This window comes from Montipora capricornis, chromosome 13, assembly GCF_036669925.1.
Source record: "Montipora capricornis isolate CH-2021 chromosome 13, ASM3666992v2, whole genome shotgun sequence".
NCBI lineage: Eukaryota > Metazoa > Cnidaria > Anthozoa > Scleractinia > Acroporidae > Montipora > Montipora capricornis.
Window position 1 is genome coordinate 5,019,399 of NC_090895.1, and position 10,000 is coordinate 5,029,398.

A 10,000-nucleotide genomic window follows, 5' to 3' on the forward strand; every position below is an offset into this window, starting at 1 on the left:
TCTGGCAGACTAATTTCTGTAAGCGACATACGAAGGAAATACTCATGGAAATCTAGACAGTTTGCCACGCGGTTGTAAATTTCCAGAAAATATCGATGACGCATGGTGATTGATCATGCGCAAAAATTTAAAAAACAGGTTTTGACAAGGCAAAACTGGACTGCCCCTTCAATTTTTTTGGATGAGCGGCAAATCAAAGAATGTCGAGGCGGATGGCAGAGTCTTCTTTCCTCTTCCCGACTTATCTAGGAAGATTGAAAGAGACTCTGCTCGCATGGTACACCTTCACATGCATTTGGTCCAATCCAGTTAAGCCGGTTAATCTTGAAAAGCCCTTGTAGGGAGCGGTCAACTAAGCACATTTACAATTACATTTTAATCTCTTTGCTTGTCTCTCCAGATTTTGCGTTAACGTTGTTAAGTGGAAAGTGAAAGCTGAATATTTATTTTTAGTATAATAATAAATTACATAGTTGATTATTGAAAATTCTCTGCGCTAATTGTTGCAGTTGAGGTGATTATTACGGGATAATCACCTAAGTGTTTTTTTCAAATAATCACCTTTGTAATTATACTAAAAGAATTATTCACCCCAGGCTCGGTGAATATTGGCGAACAATTGTTAAATACTGTACATTTGAAAATTCGTGTGATCTAATGGCACTTTTGCTACTTTTGATGTTGGAAATTTGACTGTTCCACCAGAATCGAGTACTGATGCTACTGTCAAATCCACCTCACCACAACCTCTGAAGCAACAGGTATGAAAGAATGAACACTATAAGTTTCCATTTCCTTATGCTGTGTAATATTTATTTCGTTGCCGACTTAACTCTATCAAGGATTCCCATGGTCATCAGTATGCCTGGGTTCTTGTTCGTTAAGTATCAATAATGTACCTTCGATCTCCCCCTTTCCCCGTCACCTTGTACTCCACTTCCCTTTTCTGCCTTGGCTCTGTGTTGACCCAGTTTATCTTCCGTCCCCTTTTCTCTCTCACTTCCGGCATTTGTTCTCTTATGGATGTTTCTCCTTCTTGCATAGCCATCGCCTTGTCTTTTAGAAGATATCATTTACGTGGACCAAATCGGCCAACCCAATGTTGTACCCAATTCAAATCTCCCGGGGGTAAGATGTAATGTTTTAAAAAAACGAGCAGCAGTGTTTTATACGCCTCGTGTGCTTTTAAGAGGCTTTCCGCCTAAGAATCAACCACTGAATTCGGGTCAAAATTTCGATTTCCTTCAAAATTTCTCCACGAAACAAGGTTGATACAAGGTAAGAGAAAATATATTTTGTTTTTTATTCTCGATAACAGTTGAGATTTTAAAAAGAATGTGATCGATACCCGAAACCCTCAAATTGCGACTTTAGCGAAACCGAAATTAGCCTTCTTTCGGATGCTTGCTGCCGCGCGTATATTTAGCGTACGAAGATAAGAATTACACCAGCATAAGATACATCATTGTACTTAAAACAAATGGTAAAATTAAACCAGAGTATAGAAAACTACTAAAATTGTTGTCACTTAAACAGGACAATGTCAACGTCATTTTCAAGAAGCAGGCCAAGTGGTTCAGCGAAAAGCGAAATTTCTCATAATTCTGACTTATTTGGAGAACCTCTTGTATTTTTCTGGAAAGTATTAAGATAGATCCCTGAAACCATGAAATAAAATTTATTGGCATTCTTCCGTGTGAAGAGTTACGATCGTAATAAAATGGCACAAATTCGCCATTTGGCGATCCACCGCAGTGTGAAGCCACCTGAGCAAGACATTGGTTTTCGCTTACATTTTCTGATTATTGCAGCTCAAATATCGGTTTAAATTGATACATTTAGCATTAGTAATGAGCTGATAACAATAATAGCATTCGATGTAAAACTTACCTTAGACAAGTCTTAAAAGTATCCATTCAACGTGAAATCGATGTGTTTGAATGGCCGAAGGAACTCACGACTCTTACTGACTTTGCCGCCTGAAAACCCGCCGTAAAAGGAAACCAAAATTCCGAGACTTTCCTTGATTATACACTAATCAATTCATTGATATTTTGCCCAAGTGCAAACTTCTGTTTCTGAAGATAAGTCAATCATTTCGTCGAGCTTGGACTCATAAATCGCGGTAAAATTTGTGAATTATTATTTTGTTTTGACTTGTAACACCGCTGTCCAATATTGCAGTCGTTACATCAGCAGTGAAAGGCGGATGGGGGTAAAGAGGGTCACACATTTATTTTTATTTTTCCTAGTCTTATTTTTTTATCAGGCTAATTTCGGTCCAAAAGCAATAAACTTTTAGTCTCACATTTCTTAAGCTGCTTATATAGAGACTAACACAACATACTAATCAACAGTGGCATCTCACAACATTGGATCTGTGGATGTCAGGCAAGGCTTAAAAAATGGTTCCAATTCAATTTCACGTTGACCAATCTTAGTATATGAATTGTCGAAGAGTAGTATCAATAAGGCAGGAGCAAATGAAAGCAACTCGCTTCTATATAGTTCTGGAGGTAAAATGATTGTTAAAAACTGTGGTTTAGACCCTTTCTACTAATTTTATGCGCTGATGTCAGGAAGGATTTTGTCAACGAAACCATGTTTTAAACCTTGTGTTTACCTCTTCGACACTCTAAACTCTTGGCTCCTGTGAAGATCTTCTAAAATTTCTCTTAAAATGTTCTTTAAAACTTCAGTAAAAAGAAGAAGTATTAAAAAAGTTTTCTATGTCGAGCCTCTTCAATGCCTTTGTTGAAAGATTATTCTAAAACCCAACAGCTAAAAAGGTGGGGTCAGTCTTTGTCTACTACGACCCTTGGGATTTTAAAGTAATTCCATTCCGTTTTATTGTTCATTAGCCGTTCAGGTGGAACATTTTTCATTCTCACGGCTTCTGCGATCTGCCTTGTCATCGAGTCATTTCTGTATGACCCCATAACTTTCATATTAAATACTTGTCTTTCTTCTTCGTGTTTCTCTCTGCAGTGTCTCCACAGCACCGATCCTTCTTTTCTCCCCTCCAGGAGTTTTAGATGTTCTTTTCCACGAGTATATGCATTTCTGGCGGTTTCTCCTACATATATATCTCCACATTTTTCACACTCTATCTCGTATGTGATATTATTCGTGTCACAGGCGTTCTTCCCATCCCTCCCGTGCACACCAAGCAATCTTCTCTGTCACACGACGTATGTCTTAGGAGGTCGGATCTTTGTAGCAGTCTCTTTAGTGACGTGCCTGCTTTTTCGACTATCTTAATCTTGAAACCTTGTCTTTTCACTTCGTTCTGCATTCTGTTCTTTAGTTCAGAGTTGGGTGTGGCAGGGATGAATATGACAGAGTCATAGCCTCCTTTTGTATACCACTCTCTTTGCTTTCTCTTTTTCTCTTCCTCCCGCTCTTCTCTCTTCCACTCTCTGGGTCTGTACATGGGTCTTATTCCTCTCTTATCGTTATCGTTAATCTTGTTGTACGCCTTAACCGCTGATAATAGTACTTCATGTCTAAATTTCTTACTATACCCCGAGTACTGCATCTTACGCATTAGGTCATTGGCATGGTTGTTAACAACTTTTCGAGGCAAAAGCTCGCTGCAGTTGAGCAATACGCGTAGGAGCTCCTGAGTAAGCACTGTTCTTTTTGTTGCCCACGGCATGGCTGATCTAGCGTTAATGACTGATTTAGTTGACACATCTTTCGAGTAGAACTCATGTAAGATGACGCGGCTACCAGAGACATTTTGTTCAAGGTTGCTTTCTTCTATCCAAACCTTTAAATCGAGTATGGGGATTTTTCTGTCTTGGTGTTCAGACGGACAATCAACCTCTATCTGTATGGATGGGTGAATACTATTCCCTATTTGTTGTATAAGCAACATTGTTCTCTTGTCTACAGGGACGCCGGTACTACTTTGCGATTCATGTCTACTAACAATTTCACCATTCTCACGGCTCATTTGGGGTTTTTACAATCCCATTTGGGTTTTTACAATCCCAACACGCTGTGGATTTACTTTATCACCTGAGGGAGAGAAAGATTGGTACTACGAACGTGGAAAAATTGTGTCGTACGGTGTGTAATGGTTTGCCTGACAAACGGAATTGTAATGAGATGGAAGTGCAGCGATGCGATGAGTTGCCTCAGAAAGGAGAAATATCAAAATACGAAAATACAGAAGGAGTCTAAATCCTTTTTGAAAGACCAATCGGCGTTGGAAGAATTTAAAGTGCTCTGGGAGCAAGAAAAACATTGTTGCCGTCAGAAGTTGAAAGAAAAGAGAAAGGCCAAACAAAAATTCCTGTGCGAGAAGTACATACACTACGGCATCCCTGACGAGATAGTTGGAATTCTAGTCCGAGATCAGGAGATACCGGAGACTTACTACGATACAGGTAAACCCCGTTGCTACGGAGGTGTTGTTGCTACGGAGGTGTTGTTGGTACAAATAAAGGTGTTGTTGTTGTTGTCATCGACGAGAACGAAGAGCGTTTGCTAAGTTTACCTCCTAAGTTTTCTGTATACGAAGATATTGACACTGTCAAATGGGAGGTACAAGTAGAAAAAGGCCTCAGTAAATTGAGGTGGTCTATGGCTAAGAGCAGCGAAGGACAACGGCGAGATGAAGAGGAGGAGCAATGCGAAGAACAGGAGAAAGTACATGACCAGTATTATAATTTAGAGAGCAAAACGTTCAACCTTACTAAACTCCGAGCGACTGAGCTTCCTTTTAATAAAAGAGTGCACCTTCCTGGCCCTCTTAAGGAAAATACCGAATTAAAGCTCCAGGCATTAAAAACTAGACTGATTGAAACGGTGGGAGAGTATAAACGTAAAAATGGTAGAAAAAGCCTGCAAAACCTCCAAAAAGAAGAAGAGACGCACTGGCGAGGTTGTGCTTTTCCAAACAGATAAGTCCGGACGGTTCTCGCTTGATACCACTGAAAATTACAAGAGGTCATGCGAGGAGCATATCCAGAACGATACCATCATAACGGCAGGCCAGTATAAAAAGTTAGAACAAGAGATGAATGCCCATTCTGTTATGTGGACACGAATACTGCAAGCTGGGAAAGACAATGGAAATGAGGGCCGGATCAGGAATAATATGGTCAGCTGTAACGATCCTCTCCCGCCATTGTATACTCTCAGGAAAGATCATAAGAAGTGTAATGACCCTGAAACTGGTCCACCCTCTAGGCCGGTGTGCGGAGCTCAGTCATCTTTCAACCAGAGAATGTCGCATCTGATGTCAATGATCCTCAAGAGAATAGAAGAGAGAGAAGATAGTATCTGCATGAGCACCGAAGAAATGATGGCAGAGATAAAGAGAGTGAATGACGAAGGCTGCGACGAAGACGTAATAATTGGGTCAGCGGATGTAAAAGCATTGTACCCCAGCCTTGACATAGACTTCACTATTGAGAAGATTTGCGAAATATTCTATGGCTGCGATACTACTTTGGAGTGCATAGATTATGACGAGTTAGGGCTCTACCTTGCACTTAACGTAGACCAGAGCAGGATCAGTAACCTCGGTTTGGAGAGTGTATGCCCCAAGAGAAGGTCAGAACGTGGAAGGCCACCCACCATGACAGGAAGTGGAACTCAAGATGTAAAGGAGAAGGGGTTTGCACCATGGGTAATACCTAATGGAGTACCCAATTACAGAGAAAAGAGGAGAATGTTAACCGAAGCCCTCAGTGTGGCCCTTAACTTCATCATGAAACATCATGTTTACACATTTAACAATGAGATGAGATTACAACAAGAGGGTGGAACAATTGGTTTAGAGCTCACAGGTGTCATTGCCCAGGTGTTTATGGTTTGGTGGGATAGGCAACTGAAGAGTAAACTGACATGCCTAGGAGTAAGAATGTATAAAAGATACGTTGACGATATTAACATAGTGGTAGCGGCGGCAAAACCCCAAATGAGCTGTGAGAATGGTGAAATTGTTAGTAGACATGAATCGCAAAGTAGTACCGGCGTCCCTGTAGACAAGAGAACAATGTTGCTTATACAACAAATAGGGAATAGTATTCACCCATCCATACAGATAGAGGTTGATTGTCCGTCTGAACACCAAGACAGAAAAATCCCCATACTCGATTAAAAGGTTTGGATAAAAGAAAGCAACGCTGAACAAAATGTCTCTGGTAGCCGCGTCATCTTACATGAGTTCTACTCGAAAGATGTGTCAACTAAATCAGTCATTGACGCTAGATCAGCCATGCCGTGGGCAACAAAAAGAACAGTGCTTACTCAGGAGCTCCTACGCGTATTGCTCAACTGCAGCGAGCTTTTGCCTCGAAAAGTTGTTAACAACCATGCCAATGACCTAATGCGTAAGATGCAGTACTCGGGGTATAGTAAGAAATTTAGACATGAAGTACTATTATCAGCGGTTAAGGCGTACAACAAGATTAACGATAACGATAAGAGAGGAATAAGACCCATGTACAGACCCAGAGAGTGGAAGAGAGAAGAGCGGGAGGAAGAGAAAAAGAGAAAGCAAAGAGAGTGATATACAAAAGGAGGCTATGACTCTGTCATATTCATCCCTGTCACATCAACTCTGAACCAAAGAACAGGATGCAGAACGAAGTGAAAAGATAAGGTTTCAAGATTAAGATAGTCGAAAAAGCAGGCACGTCACTAAAGAGACTGCTACAAAGATCCGACCCCCTAAGACATACGTCGTGTGACAGAGAAGATTGCTTGGTGTGCACGGGAGGGGATGGGAAGAACGCCTGTGACACGACTAATGTCACATACGAGATAGAGTGTGAAAAATGTGGAGATATATATGTAGGAGAAACCGCCACAAATGCATATACTCGTGGAAAAGAACATCTAAAACTCCTGGAGGGGAGAAAAGAAGGTGCTGTGGAGATACTGCAGAGAGAAACACGAAGAAGAAAGACAAGTATTTAATATGAAAGTTACGGGATCATACAGAAATGACTCGATGACAAGGCAGATCGCAGAAGCCGTGAGAATGAAAAATGTTCCACTTGAACGGCTAATGAATAACAAAACGGAATGGAATTACTTTAAAATCCCAAGGGTCGTAGTAGACAAAGACTGACCCCACCTTTTTAGCTGTTGGGTTTTAGAATAATCTTTTAACAAAGGCATTGAAGAGGCTCGACATAGAGCGAAATTAATCTGCCAAAACGTTTTTAATACTTCTTCTTTTTACCGTAAAGAACATTTTAAAAGAAATTTTAGAAGATCTTCACAGGAGCCAAGAGTTTGGAGTGTCGAAGAGATAAACGCAAGGTTAAAACATGGTTTGGTGATTTAGACCGGCCTAGGTTTGGACCAAAACCTAGGCCTAACACTGTATGTCATTGATCTCCTTGTCCTTCTTCTACTCATTCTCCCCTGTCCTCCGACAATAGGGAATGTCCAAGTCTAAGAGAATTCTGCACAATTTTATGCCGTTTTATGTAATTGTGTGTATGCCTTTGTATCTGATGTAAAAAGGCAGGGTTCGCACGCACCTTGAAAGTACTTGAAAGTCCTTGAATTTGAAAATAAAAATTCAAGGCCTTAATGATTCCTTGAAAATTGCAGTCAGTGCTGGAAAGTCCTCGAAACTTGTAGCTAATTTCATCCATCCTAGATTCTAGAGTGCCTAATTTGAAAATATATGCTACTGGCAGAGCAGTAGCGACACATAATAGTAAAAAAATAAATAAAAACGATCATTACAACTCTCCGAACGTTCATCAAGCGCCGAGTACATTTTCCTGTTCTTTGTTATATTCATTGCTCTGATTGATTCAATGTCTGTAATTCTAAGAGCCTCTTTCCGCGAAAAGCCATGTGCCTCGAGTGCTTCCTGTTGTTTGCGTGGGTGTTGTTTGTTCGGCTATTGTTTCACGAATAAAAGATTTACAACAATGGGAAAGTGTGTTTTCAGCGACTTGTGGCTTCGGAAACCACTGTAAAAGAGTGGCTACGCGAAGTAAGGGTGACAAACACAAGGCACGATGCATTGTGTGCATGAAGGATGTTGACATTTCGAGCATGGGAGAGTAAGCGCACACTAGCTATATGAACAGCTGCTTATCGCTTGATTTTGCAGTGCGTGGAGTCCTTGAAAAATGGAAAATGTGTCCTTGAAAGTACTTGAAAAGTCCTTGAATTTTTAGTTGAAAAAGCGTACGAACCCTGAAAAGGGCACTAGCAACAAGCAGGATTAGATTGGCTAAGGTCAAGAAGCAAGTTGAATGTTTTCCTAGCATCCCTTTACTCCCTTCTAACACTTACGCTTCTTGTGAAAATCCCTTTTAGTCCATCCGTCAAGCTCACTCTCCTCCACTGGATTTCTCTTATTGTCCATTTTTCTCATCCTTTCCATCTTACGTTCTTCCTTTTTCCCTGCTTCTTTTTTTTTTTTCGTCTTCCTTCCTTTCGTCCTCCTTGTGGCTCATGCTTTCTTCTGCTGCACCTCTCCCACACGTCCACTCGTCCTTCTGTTTCCTTTCCTGGTTTTTCTCACTGTTCCCCACTCGTATCCTTTTTGCTTCTTCCTTTTCTGTTTCCTTCTTTATGGTAAATTAACGACCATTGATTAACCACTCGTTACACTGCGTGCTAGTGCTTGTATTATTGACCGAATGCATAAATGGCGGCCAAAAATGTATTCTTTTGTTCATGTGCTAATGAGACTCACTTTGTCCATGCAAGCGAGGCTAGTGAGGCTAATTAGCACATAAACAAAAGAATTTTTTTTGGCCGCCATTTATGCATTCGGTCTATAGTGTAAGTAAGACTGCAATAATTTTATGCCCCTTCCCAGGTTAGCACCTGTCCCTTGCCTTTCACTATCTCCAGGAAGACATACTACTCTCCGGGTCAAACCTTTTTTCTGGGGTGTCCCTTTCGTAGTGCAGTAATGTTCTTTTTTCAGCTAGTCCCTTAAACTGTTATACTCATGTTTTCTTTCGTTTCAAGGTGACCCTCTGTGGATTATTATTGGCGGTTTTTGGTCTTGTAGTACATGTATGATGGGTGCACAATGGAAAATAACTGGACTCTTTACCTTTGGACCTTGGAATTTGAAATATTTTGTATGTTCAGCATTTGGAGTCACAAACATGAGGAACCGTCTCGAATTTTGCTAAACGTTACGGATCGGTTAGTTAAAGACCTTGCCAAGAAAAGTGACGGCGTGGAACGTGGGTGTGTGGATATGGATTGTGTAAAGTTTTAGTTAAGAGTTTGCATTTCTTTTGGGCGTTAACTGTATGTTAAACTGTCAACTTTCCTGTGGTGCCCTCTCTTAATTTTCATTGATAATCTGAAAATGTCCGCCTTGTTTCTCCATTCAAGGTCTGCCGGCACATTTTTAAAATTGTTTTAATGCTCTTTGGCAACTGCTGCTTTTGGTTAGTCTAACATTGTAACCAGTCAATCCATCGATTAATTAATTAGTGCCTATTGAATGCTGACTGATGCCACATATACATTTTTTTGTGTTCAATAAATGTTTTTTAACCTCACTTCACTGAGTCCTTTTCCTTCATGCGTCCTTATAATGGTAATTTTAGAAATTCCTGTAGGGCAAATATTATCTGGCAGATTTAGCAAAGACAGTACGACGGCAAAATAGGACGTGAGAGCACGTGGAAAAGTCTGGACTCGATGACCGGTCACGTCACGTGCACGACGGCATTTGCAGTCGCGAGGAGAACGCCAACTTCATCCTAATAGTTTTCAAGATTCCCAAAAGGGAAAGTAATATTTTTTGCTTACCAACAGTAAAATGTTTTGACATTCTCTTTTGCTTCCTGAATGCAGTGGCCTTTTTCACACTCAATTTTGAGTCCGTGAAGAAAGTTACTTTGAGTGTCTTCTTGTTGGCTTCAGGTGTGTGAAGGTATGAACTCTTAATTGGCTGAAGGCATAGTTATTTCCAAGATACAAAGGGAAAAAAGTATCCTTCAACTTAATTGGACTGTCTACAGCTGTATGTCCATTTTCATCT

General features: G+C 40.5%; 1 protein-coding gene across 1 annotated transcript in view; it reads left to right on the plus strand.

Moving 5' to 3' along the window:
• Window positions 1-9,514, plus strand: part of LOC138030377 (limbic system-associated membrane protein-like) — a 25,423-nt gene extending 15,909 nt beyond the window's left edge. The window contains exons 6-7 of the mRNA XM_068878297.1: window positions 706-761; window positions 8,968-9,514. The gene's annotated coding sequence lies outside the window, so the exon portion shown is untranslated. The remainder of the gene's footprint in view (window positions 1-705; window positions 762-8,967) is intronic.
• The last annotated feature ends 486 nt before the right edge of the window (window positions 9,515-10,000 follow it).